Source organism: Paramormyrops kingsleyae, chromosome 9 (assembly GCF_048594095.1).
Source record: "Paramormyrops kingsleyae isolate MSU_618 chromosome 9, PKINGS_0.4, whole genome shotgun sequence".
Taxonomy (NCBI): Eukaryota; Metazoa; Chordata; class Actinopteri; order Osteoglossiformes; family Mormyridae; genus Paramormyrops; species Paramormyrops kingsleyae.
In genome coordinates, this window is record NC_132805.1 from 14,209,048 (window position 1) to 14,218,736 (window position 9,689).

Consider the following 9,689-nt stretch of genomic DNA (forward strand, 5'->3'; position numbering starts at 1 on the left):
AGGACACTTTTTGACTGTTTCATTTTGCACCCAGTTATTAATGTGAAAGCCCTTGGCATTAAATTGATCCATTCATTGTAACAATTGATTGATTAGAAATAAAGTTATATGCCTTTTTAAGTTACTATGTCCTTATGTGACAAGACTTTTGTCAATGACTGTACATGCACTGATAAACATGTCATTACAGTTTTGCTGTTTACTTTTGTCTTTAAAAAGCATTCATTATGTAACACTAGTTTAACACAAACAGAATAACCCATTTCTGCTACCCTCTGTAGTGAGGATAGCTTGCTAGCATAGGTTAACCAATGTAAAAATACCAACTTTAGTAGACAAAAAATTGCATACTTAAACGAAAAACATCTTACTTGCTGTTACGCCCCTCTTTGGGTTTTTGTTTATTTTGTTTAGGACTGCATTATAGGGTTTCTTAGATTGCAGGCGGTGGTATCAATCTCTAATTGTTTACAGGTGAGACCTGTTGGATGGGTGGAGTTTTCCCTACTAAAGCCCTGGGCCCTAGGTCTACCTGGACCGGAGAGAGATTTGTAGGATATTTGATGCCACGCTGAGTGTTCCTGCTGCTGAGACTTTTGTTGAGTTGATCTTTTGTTTTGTTGTTCTCTCGTGGTTCCTGGACATTTGCGTTGGTGTTTATATTTATTATTTGTTGTAAAATAAAAACCCTAAAACCAGTCGGTTTTGGTTTTGTTTATGTTGCGGTCATTGCTTTGGCCGTAACACTTGCCTTTATGAAAATGCCGAGAGCATTAAGGGAGATGTCGTGTTGACAGTGATGTCCTTCTGTCTCATTGCTGCGACCCAGGCCATCTGACGCCTCTTCGTTACCTCCTGTACCTGCTGTCCATATCCTCTTTTCCAAGTGGGAAACCGAAAAAGTCTCATGTTGTGGTCCACCTTTCTGCCATTTCTACCATGTGATTTAGTATGACAGCCTTTCACACCCCAGTTTTGTCAGAAAGGGATGTTAACATTTCAGATGGTTTTGACAGTGAAGATGAATTGACTATTGAGAGGATAGATGAGATGGAAGAGAGGTTAACCGTCTTAAAGCTAGAAGGACTTAGTGATGAGGAGGTAGGTGCAGATGACCCCAACATTTGGATACCTAACCAGCCAAAGGATGGTAAAGGTAGTCTATGGTGTGATTTAAGAGATATGAACACAATACAGATTGATGCTGTACTAAGTGTCTTGTTCAAGCAGAAATCTGTAAGTGACGTAGATCTTCCTAAAAGGCACAAAACCTTAATGAAAACAGGAACAGAAAAATTCAGGGACCACATATGTGTAGTATCTTGACAAATTATGTCTTGTATGGAACATGGAATGATTTCCTTTGTTCAACAGTACACGCTGGTCATCATGGCCAATACTTATATTAGCAATCTCAAACCTCATACAGTATTTGAGGTTGTTCTAACTGCCGGTGAAGGTAAACCCACAAACCTAGATTATCTTGAAGAATTTATCTGTGATCTAAAAAAATGAATGGAGTGTGGGCTGAAGTGGAAAGGAAAGATGTTTAGTGTGACAGTGACAGCTGTTGTGTGTGATGCAACGGCTATGGCTACTATTAAAAACACCAGACAATTCATGGCAAGTTATGGATGTGGTGACTGTGAAAAGAGAGGTGAGCATGACGGTAAAAGAATGACATGGGTGGGATGCAATGGAGCAGTACCAAGAACTAATGAAAGCTTCAGAGACAAGCGACACCAGAACGCCATCTAGATAATGGTAAATCTACTCCTCTTTTGACATTAGATATTGATATGGTGTCTTGTTTCCCTCCAGACTTTATGTATCAGGGAGGTGGAACAATGAAAAAAATCATGTTGTGGATAATAAAAGGTCCACAAGGTGGTATTGGTAGGCATAATGCCAAAATGAGTGGTAGAAATACTGTATGCATGTGCTGGACCAGCGAATCAAGTTTGTTAATCAGTGCATCCCTAATGTGAGGACAATCATCAAAAGAATGAGCAGCTTTATTCCACAAATACGAGCAAAAACAAACTCCCTGCAGTGTTTGGATATGATGGGTTTCCCTGTTACAACATCAGTTGAAGACGTGAGTGACATTATTGTATTGTATATGCTTTAGTCTTTCTTGTTTCCACATATTGATTTTATTCCATTACTTTGATCTTGCAAATGTTGATTATACCACATCTATTTCACAGTTGAAACAGGCCAATTCCAAGCTGGATGGGGACAGCAACGACTCAAAGAGGCAGCGGAATGCATTGATAAATGCTTTGACAGACCTGGTGCCACAAAGAGAAACTGGTAAAAAGACACTTCAGGCAATTGTCAGGACATGCCTGTATGCCCTTGCACCTGCATATCTGTGGCAGTTTAATTTTAGTAGTCAGGGAAAGTCTGGGAGCAAACGTCGCAGCTTTGTTAAAGACATGCCAAACATTTACAAAGCTGTAATGACAGGGGTTGCCAGTAGTACCAAGCAGGACAAAGACAATAGTAAGTGGAATTTCTGATGTTGTGAGAAGTTGCCAAACGAAAGCGGACTCAAGAAAGTATCTTCAGCAACATCCTGAACTCTTTCCATAATCTGAGCCCCAAGAATTGTCATGTGAAAGCCCTTCTTTGACCAACAGTAACACCCCTACACCACACCTCCGTACCGAACCTAGATATACTAGTCCTAGATTTGCCCAAGATTGGCCACATCCAAAGACAAACCAACCAGGTTACCACAGCCAATCCGAAGCAAGCAGGTGCTTCATTGTCACGAGCCAGCCAGGAGGTGGTGTTGATGTCAGCGTCACAGTATTTTCAAGCAACATTTGAAATTCAAACAACAAATCAAAGATTATGGAGATTGTACAAATGGAAGGTGTTCATATTCCAAACTCTCTCATAATCAGTGGGTTAACTCATACCTCAATGGATGAGGGACTTTTTGATCTCGTAAAATTGCTAGGATAATCTCTATCAAAAATGTAGATTCTGATTACTATCAGCAAGTCATTTTGGAGTATCGTTACGATTCTGCAATAAAGTCAGTGCAACCATTGTTGCCCCTTGGGTTGAAGTACGTTTAGTCCTGAGGTAGTTTACCTTGTTAAAGGCCTTTCTCGTGTCTATGCAGTCAGTACGGGGAAAGAAGCAACTAAGTCATACTTGGCAGAACTTCAAAGTGTTGCCAGTTTGAGTGGAAAAAGCCTTGCTGCATTATTGCAGGAAGAGTTGACTAGGATGAACAAATCTGTTACTCGACCTGCTCAGGCTAGTACTGTACATCAGAGGGTAATAGTGGAACATATTGTGAAGACAGGTGATGCTACTGTACATTGCATTCACATGCGCCAACCAGACTCAGGATGTTCTCAGGAAGGTTTCCCTGTCCCTCCAACGAAGTTGATTATGACACATGGAGAACAAATGTCGAATTGTTGCTACAAGATCCTACTATTTCAGATCTGGATCGTTCCAGGAGAATCATTGACAGTCTTTCATCACCTGCTGCCACGGTAATAAAACCGTTGGGCCCTGCAGCTTTACCAAAGTCTAACCTGGAATTACTTGATTCTGGTTTTGGAACAGTCGAAGATGGTGGCGAGCTTTTTGCAAAGTTCCTAAACACCTTCCAGAATGTAGGTGAGAAGCCCTCATCTTATCTTCACAGACTGCAAGGAATACTATACTGTAAAAAATTGCTGTAAAAATATGGCCAAATTATAACAGTAATTTACTGTTTTTCCAGAATACGGTAAAATTCTGTACAATCTGATGCTTTTAGGGGGCTAAAAAAAGGATGATTACTAACAGCAGACTACCGTACAATTTCACGGTATAATGCAGTATTTTTCCACGGTAGACGAGTGAGCCACATGCCACATGCCCTTATAGTTATTTCCAGCATCATTCGTCTTCTTTTAATGAATCAACAAAAAAATGTAAGCAGCATTGTACTGAGAGATTGAAACTGTATTTGTGAGTCTGGTTACCCAGTTTGTGACGTAATTTAAGATGACTGAAACTTGGTGTCTGATTAGCATTAGCTGACACGTGTTCGGAGCAAATACTGGGAGTAAGTTGTGGTTTGAAATGTTTAATGTCATGCGTGAACTTTATAATTTTATTTAATTTATTTTATTGTACCTATGTACAGTTTGTGGTCAGGGTACAGTATTACTACAGAAGCCAGTAAAGAATTTAGCTAAGCTAATAGCTTCTCTGCAAGTAGCAGGTTACTCTGCAGCACACATTAATTAGCAGCAGCAGGTAGTGCACAGGAGTGAATATTCAGATATTGTGTTTTCAGGGGTTGAAAGTTTAAATAATTCAAACACAAGGTTCGGTATACCATTTGCATATCTAGTTTTCGTTTGATTTTGCGTTTATAGTGCGTTTATTGTAGTTAAGTGAGTATTTGTGCATCTTGCAGTGAACATACAAAAATGGTAAGGTGCAACATTTGTTCCAAGACCTGCAGCAGTATCTTAGCCTACGTGACGCACATGCAAAGCCATACTTGTATACCTAATGTGTCTTTCAAATGTGGTTTTGCTGGATGCAGTAGAGTATTTTGTAAATTTTCGGCCTTTAAATGTCACATTTATTGCCATAAACAAAAACACAGGATTGATATTGGAAATGCTGCTGATTTAACATGTAATGTTGACTTCTGTTTTGCCAAGTGTGAGGATCTACAAAGTCTTTTCTCCTATCTGAAATCTCATATTAAAGATGATAAGTCTGTTTCAGGCCTTTTCCAACAATGCAAGCAGACATTTACAGTTAAGTCTACATTTACTTCACATATGTCAAGAAAGCATAAAGATTGTAGTGAAGAAAGTCTGATGGTCTCAGTTGCAGCTTCAGCAAATCCAAGCAGTTCATTTGAATGTGATTTGTGATTACACAGAAGAGAACATTTGGAAAAATATATACATACTTCCAGTGAGGAATTTCCTGGTAACAGTAATACGTTGAATTACTAGTAACATTATGTAAATAAAAACTTCTTATGTAGTTAGGTTCATATGACCCACTTCAAAACAAAAGTCATTGCCTTTTTAATGCCGAAACATTTGCTAAAGCCGAAAGTCTATGAACAGGGGAGGTATCACCACAAGAGAGCCTGAGAGACAGCTCCTGAAGCAGTTCTGTCGGGGCTGCTGGGATCACTCAATCCTCATGGAACTCCAGCTGAAGCAGACCAACGCGAAACCACTATTCTTCCCAAAGTGTGCATTTGTCTGTCCTCTTGGGTTTTGGGAATTCAACAGGTTTCCCCAGGGTGTCACGAATGTTCCCAGTACCTTTCAGCAGCTAATAGAGAAGTGCATGGGGCAGATGAATTTGACGGAGGTTCTTGTTTTCCTCGATGACTTGATTGTCTTCTCTGAATCTCTGGAAGAACATGAGCACTGGCTGCTGAAAGTATTGAGTCGATTAAAGGAGTACGGATTAAAATTGTCACCGGAAAAATGCAAGTTTTTTCAGACTGAAGTTCGCTACCTTGGCCATATTGTTTCCCAGGACGGTGTTAAAACTGATCCGGACAAGATAGCTGCTTTGAAAATTTGGCCAAGACCTCAAAATCTTAGAGAGCTCCGATCATTTTTAGGGTTTTCTGGATATTACAGGAGGTACGTTAAAGATGATTCCAAGCTGGTGAAGCCTCTAAATGACCTGATTTCTGGATATCCTCCACGAAGAAGAGGAGTAAAGAAATTAGACAAAGGGAAAAAATATTTGAACCCCAAAGAGCCTTTTCAGAGTCGCTGGACGGCTGAGTGCCAGCAAATGTTCGAAACCATTATTGAGAAGCTTACCACAGCGCCAGTGCTTGGGTTCGTTAACCCTAAACTTCCCTATGTCCTCCACACTGATGCAAGCACTACTGGTCTAGGTGCTGCTCTGTACTAAGATCAGGATGGACAGAACAGAGTCATTGCCTTTGCAAGCAGGGGCCTCACCCACAGTGAATCCAGGCATCCAGTTTCTTGCACTGAAGTGGGTAGTAGTAGAAAAGTTTAGTGATTACCTCTACGGGAACACTTTTACTGTAGTGACGGACAGTAACCCACTAATCTATGTTTTGACCTCTGTGAAGCTGGATGCTGTCAGCAATAGACGGCTCTCTGCGCTTTCAACCTCTTTGTTCAGGTTACAGTACAGGGCCGGAAAACAAAACCTGGATGCAGATGGACTGTCAAGCAGACCACATGGTGGATTAATTGATGATCCCATTTCCCAGAGAGAGTGTGAGCGGATTAGGCAATTCACACAGTACCATCAAAGTGAGTCAAGCTATGAGAGTTCTGACCGAGAAGTAGTAAGAGCTATTTATGAGAAGCATATTACCATGATGCGGTGTGGCGTCACTCTGGTAGAATCCCTTGCCTTAAATGCACATGCCATTCCTGCAGAGCTTAATGATGTTATGCTTCTGACCATTATCCTTCCAGAGTTTATTTCACAATTTCACTTCCTATTTCACAATTATATTTATTGAAACCTGTTTAATTAAAAGGTTTTAAATTGGAGGCTGGTATTAACACAATTTTACTTAAAATTAAAAAGAGAGAAGATGTTGATTGAACAATATTTAATGAATACATTAGCGACAGTCATTGTGATTTTTTCAATATGTTTTAAAAGAAGTTAACATTTGTAGAATTAATGATTTCAAAGTGTGGGTGTGTTATGGTTCATGGTATAACAGGAGCTTTAAGAGTGTCTTCATACAGTTTTTTGTCCTTTCACATTAAGTGGCCCTTGAAAGTTAGCTAGCAAACAGCAGATGGTCCATATTTGGTTCAATGTGCCTGTCAGAGTGAAAGGAACTGCTGTGCCCCAGATATGGTTTTCCTTGACTGTCCTGATTGCTCATTCTTCCAAGATCCGAAGACGCGCTATGGCTTGTGTTCTCTCTACCTGTTCTCTCTGAGCTATTAGTTAAGTTCTCCCCAAACGAGCTTGATGGGCCGAATGGCCTCCTCTCGTTTGTAAATTTCTTATGTTCTTATGTTCTTATGTACCTCTTCTTTGCTGGACTGAGGTGCTGTTTTGAATGGAGGAATGATTAGTTTTGTCCTACATTCAACTAGCTCTTGCTCAATTGTGAACCCTTTGTCTGCCATGCCATCTCCAGGTTCTAGAACAGAGGTAGCCAATCTTATCCGCAAAGGGCCGGTGTGTATGCGGGTTTTTGCTGCAACTCCCTAATTAGATCACTAATTAGAGGACTGATTGGCTGAAAGAGTCCTCACACCTGGGTTTGAACAGCTGACTTACAGGTTATCCCAAAAACCAGCATATACATCGGAACTTTGTGGATAAGATTGGCTACCCCTGTTCTAGAAGGTCTAGAAGGATTCCTGATTGTTTGAATATTTCTTTATCAGAAATGGATCCTGTATAGAGCTTGTAAACAAAGGTAATAGCTCCACATGGTGAAACTCCAATCAGTCCTTTGAAGGTGGTGGTGTTCTTGTATGAAGAGAACACCACAGATTGTAGCAAGAGTGCTGTTGGACTCTAACATCTTAGCTTTGTGCAGTCTATTAGCACCTTCACCACTGGACAGAACTGCAGAAATGTGGTGGGCATTGTAGCTTGCACCTGCTGTCTAGTCTTCCGAATTGGCATTGATCCCAGGACAAGATAAAGGAAATTGGCCCACGTGATGATAATGTGGCTAACAACAGACATACTTATTAAAATGTCTGCCAGGACCTTCTCTTTCAGTTCTGCTGCAACCCGACAACAATATAAAAAAAAAAACTCATCAATTAGCTGCAGGTTGCATTTTGGCCTTGGAGCTGTTTGGCGTTCAGTTAATCCTTTCTTCTGTGCTTTTGATCAATACAGTATATTGGTAGCAGATGGTTCAATTGCATGCTAAAACACTATGAAGACCATCTCAAAAGGAAAATTTGTCCACATCAGATGCACAAAACCTGCTGATCTGCAATGGTGACACACTTCGTTTCACCAGCTCCATTTCCAGTTTGCTGATAGTTTGCTCCAGCTCCTGTACTTTAAGGGCAATAGTATTTAGTGCACCTGTAGTCCGGTGTTTGATTCTTTTATTTTGTGGAGTATGGTTAGGGTGGGGTGTAAGTGCTGCGTTGATGCAGGCACTGCATAAGTGTGCTTTACGTTTCTGTTTCCCTTAATTTTGATTTGATTGGGTATTGTTTTTATATTCACCAATCAGGGAAAGGGGAGGGGAGGAGAGGGAGAGCGGGCGAAAAAACTCTGGCGCGGGAATAGGGAGGGAGGCTGGTGGACGCGCAGGGAACAAGACTGCCCGTCTTGTGGGGGATTCGCTGCAAACGGTGTAGCGGAGAAAAACGCTGGCGCACCCCGCGAAGAGGAGGAAGAAGCCCGTTGGAGCGGAGATTGCAGGACAGCTCGTCTTGTGAGGAAGTCGGGGCGAGCTAAGGAGAGTGGGGAAACGCCGCCACCGCCGAGAGGACAGCAGATTCGTCCCGGGAGGGAAGGACTGTGGGACGGAGAAAAAAAGTTATTGCCCGACTCCAGGACACGGAACCTGCCTGGAAAGGGGTGGACTGGTAGGCTGTGTTTTCGTTGTTTTGGCTCTTCGGAGTGAAGCGGCCATTTTCATTTGTGCTCACCACGGACACAACCATCGAACCGGCCTGCCACGATTTAATTTTCTGCCTATTTATGTGGTTTGATGGACTAACGGACTAAGGGTTATTGTATATATGTTGTTCGTTTTGAATATGTTTTAATGTATTATGCCTGGTGTTGTTTAGTATTGTGTAGTAAATGTTTTAAAGTAAACTGCGTTATTGGTTTTGCTGGGAAGAAGACCGCACCGGGTGTAGTCTGTGCTAGCTCGGCACAGGCTCTAATTGGATCGCAGCGCAAAGGGAGAAGACGAACGAATCCAGGGCCCCCATTTAGTGTTAAAACAGTGTTCGACCCCATAGAGGGCCGAAGGGGGCGCTACATAAAATTGGAGGCACCGCTGGGATTTGCGTTGCAATCATTTAAATTAACTGATTAAATAGGTGCGGTCTTGTTCTTCTGTTTTAGAAAAATACCAGGAGTTTATTAGATGGAGCCCCAGTTATATTCAAAGTTTCAGGGCGAGCTTGTTCGTTGGTGTCAGGGGGAGGGTCTTGAGGCCAACCATGCCTTCTTAGTGGTTGGAGTGGATGCGGAAGTTACCGGTCGGCAAATTGAAGATGTACTTCAGGCCGTTCAGGGTTGTGGACGTGTGAGGATGAGGGGTAAGACGTACAGTAGAGAGGCCGATGGCCTGATAGTCCTGTGCGAATGCTCGGAGGAGATAGACCTCTCGACTGCCCCCCGGGAAGTTAAATATATTGATGGAGCCCAAGTGTGGAAAATTGTAGTAGCTAGCCCGGCTCCTACGGCTCCAATTGGGTTCACGGAAAAATTAAAGGACCTTTTAATGAGTGAAGGGAAAACAGTGGCTGATTTACGGAGCTATTGTGCTGCCGTTAGTTCTAGACGGGATAGTGAGGAGCCATTTTTTGAAATGATGGGAGAGTTGTTGAAGCAGGTTTATAAGGGTCAGTCTGAGAGTCAGGGTTATCGCCGCCTCAGGGTTTTTTCCGGCATCACTCCCACTCCTGCAGGGGAGGAACCCTTGGAGTATTGGCTGGAACAGGCCACTTTAATGGTAGAGG